This window comes from Bos indicus, chromosome 14 (genome assembly GCF_029378745.1).
Source record: "Bos indicus isolate NIAB-ARS_2022 breed Sahiwal x Tharparkar chromosome 14, NIAB-ARS_B.indTharparkar_mat_pri_1.0, whole genome shotgun sequence".
NCBI lineage: Eukaryota > Metazoa > Chordata > Mammalia > Artiodactyla > Bovidae > Bos > Bos indicus.
In genome coordinates, this window is record NC_091773.1 from 59,648,119 (window position 1) to 59,651,154 (window position 3,036).

At 44.7% G+C, this 3,036-nt stretch overlaps 1 protein-coding gene across 1 annotated transcript in view; it reads right to left on the reverse strand.

Moving 5' to 3' along the window:
* Window positions 1–350, reverse strand: part of ZFPM2 (zinc finger protein, FOG family member 2) — a 523,941-nt gene extending 523,591 nt beyond the window's left edge. Inside the window, exon 1 of the mRNA XM_019974004.2 lies at window positions 1–350. This exon is cut by the window's left edge and continues 273 nt beyond it. The gene's annotated coding sequence lies outside the window, so the exon portion shown is untranslated.
* Between the last annotated feature and the right edge of the window lie 2,686 nt (window positions 351–3,036).

The following is a 3,036-nucleotide window of genomic DNA, read 5'->3' on the forward strand; positions in this document are numbered from 1 at the left end:
GGGGGGCAAAGAGAGTGTGACAGGAGGGAGGGGAGGGGGAGAGTGGGAGAGCGCTGGGGTGGGGGGTGAGGGGGAGAAGGGGAATTTTCAAACGGAGGAACCGGGAGAGAGAAAGGGGGGAAGGGGGGGCGGGAAGGGAGTGCGAGCGGAGGGGAGAGGGGAAGCGAGGGGGCGGAAGGCGCGCGAGGAGGCGCGCTCGCTCTCCCGGCTCTCGGCGGCTCGCGGGGCACAGACGCCGCCGTTCCGGGCCGCGCAGCTCTCGCTCTGCCGCGGGAGGTGGCGAGGCGCGGGAGGGAAGGAGGGGCGCGCCGGGGCTGTGGGGAGGGGGGGCTATTCCATCAGCGGACGGAGGATTGGCTGCATCCAAAGCCAGTCCGGATGCAAACTAGGGCCCTGGCCTGGTCGCGTGGGGTGCAAAGGGAGCGCGGCGGGGGGTTGGGGGGGTGGATAGAAAGCGGCGTGGGGAGGGCTTGGAGAGGGGCCACCTTCTGCAGTTGTCACCGCGGCAGCTCGGGGCTTTTGCCCAGACCACCCCCGCCTCCTCTTCCTGGCAACTTCTTTCAACAGCCCCCTATCATATGGAGCCCCCCACCCCCATCCACCCCTCAACTCTCCTCTCTCACGCCTCGTCTGTCCAGCGGGGCACAAAGAAATCTCAGTCTCTCCATAAACTTCGTGCTTCCAGTTAATGCCGCCCCTCCCCTAGCCCCCACCCCGCCCTTCCATCCCTTTTGGCAGGAAGGTTTAGGCCACTGGCAGAATCCTCTTGGAGAGCCAGCTGATCACAAATGCCAACTGTGTGTCTTGGGGCCGGTTAAGTCCCTCTCATCTGCCCAGGCTCTCCCGAGACCGGTTCATGGCTCTCAAGGTTCCCCGGAGACCGCTGCGGACACGGACCACCCCCACCCCCACCCCCTCACTTGGCCCGCAAGGATGAGATGCTGAACAGCGTCCTGAAAGTGCTCTTTCTCACCTCGAGTTTTCATTTTAAGGTTGTAAAAATTCCGAATTTGAAGACAGGCAGATATTTTTCTCAAATCAGAAAGGAGGACCATTAACTAGGTGATTAACCCTTCTGGGAAATGAACCGTCTCTAATCAGAATACTAACTTTTCGTGGAAGTCTGTGGAAGTTCTGAAGTCCCACCCTAGCCCCATAATATTTCATTCTTTTAGTTCTTCTGCCACAGGGAAGCAGCCAGCGACTAATAAAAGATTTGATCTTGCCATAATTTCCCAAGCAGGTAAGACCCAATAACTATTTCATGGTTCTTTAGCTTTTAAAGTTTTGTTTCATTATTATTCGATTATTGTGTGTGTAGTATGTCGGAAACTGCAAGCCAAAAGAACACATTTTGAAGTGATTTGCATAGTTATTATTTTGGCCAAGTTAAGCTGCATGAGGCTAGCTTTAGTTTCTCATAGTTTCATGTACACTGAGTTTTAAATATATTCTCCCAGGTTGACTTGAAGGAGCCTCTATCTAAGAGACAGTGGAACTGGCTGCTTTATGTAATCAGTATTTACTAATAAACTCCACTGCAGTTAACAGGTATCCACCAGATACTGCCGACTTTCCCCCCCAGGTTGTGAGATCATCCATGCTGATCTGAAATCGTGCCCCCTTTGTTTGGTTGACTAACATCCCGGTGAGCCCGTCCAAACTCCACAAGCTAAAAGGGTTGGAGGTCAGCAGAGAGCCTGGGCTGATTGAGCGTAATGCAGGCTGCTCAGTGTGCAGGAGGCGCTGTAATCAGGGTCATTTATAACCCCATCAGGACATCTTCTGGGAGGTGTAAAGACTTGCCCTGTGGAAGGTATGGCTGAGAGAATCTTAATACAGAGCTGAAGACCAATTGTGAATTTTATTACATTACCATTAGTACTATTACCATAGAGGTTGTAAGAATACATGGTTCTTGGCAGTGGAAATGCACCAAGTGACAAAGTCCCTCCCTTGAAGAACCAACAAATTAAAGCCGTAAGTACCATGAAAAGCAGGGTTATTTGTGTTTGTGTTGTGGAATGAATAAGCAGATAGAACTACATATTTTTGCCTCCTTAATTTCCAATTCATTACAATTAAATTGGTATACATAGAACTGAATTATTATATATTAGGGCTTCTAAAGCTATTTTTACAAAACTGGCTGAATTTTTTTTTTATATCGCCCAAAAGGAATGCCCATTGGAATAAGATACCATAACAGTTAGTGTTTCCTTTGGCATTTGAAATGGTTAAATATGCAAAGCAAAAGAGAAACAAATAAATCTCAACTAAGTACTCACTTTAAAAGGTGAAAGGAGCAAAAGTCAGAGAATTCAAGGCAAGATTGATAAGATAACCTGATTACAGTATTAGAAATAAAGATAGCTCATCTAAATTTATAAATAGATATATTAGTATAGTCAACATGAATGAATTAAACTAAGGAATACTATTACATTTTGTGTTTCCTCATCATTTTAATGAGAATGTTAATGATATTTAAAGTTTAATTTTTCTTTTTCTCATTTAATTCACTAAGGTTATAAAATAAAATGACAGCAAAACCTATAAGCAATTATCTCTGTCCAAATGGATATAGCAGCTCCAAACCACAGCTACATGACTATCAAACAATGATTATGAAAACCACAATTGAGAAAAGCATCAGAGAATGATATTGCAAAACCACAGCAACAAATGTGTCTGCGATATTGAAAACCACAATTCACAACTAATACCCTGTGTATTGCAAATTACTATTTAACTATAAATGTGAAAATGTATAAGTAACAGCACAAAATAATTTCTCATTTACTTAAAAATGAACTATTCATTTTCTAGACTCGCTGATTTCATCTCTGCATAACGGTTCATTTTGAAAAGTTTCTTTTTTCAAAGACAAATCATTTTAAATCACATAGGTAAGTTACTTTAAAAGCAGAAAATATGCAACTTTTAATAACATTTCCTCAAATGTTAAAAGAATTGATCTGAAACCCATCTGAAATAAAGAAACATCTACTTCAGTCTAGCTTTCTTCATAAAATT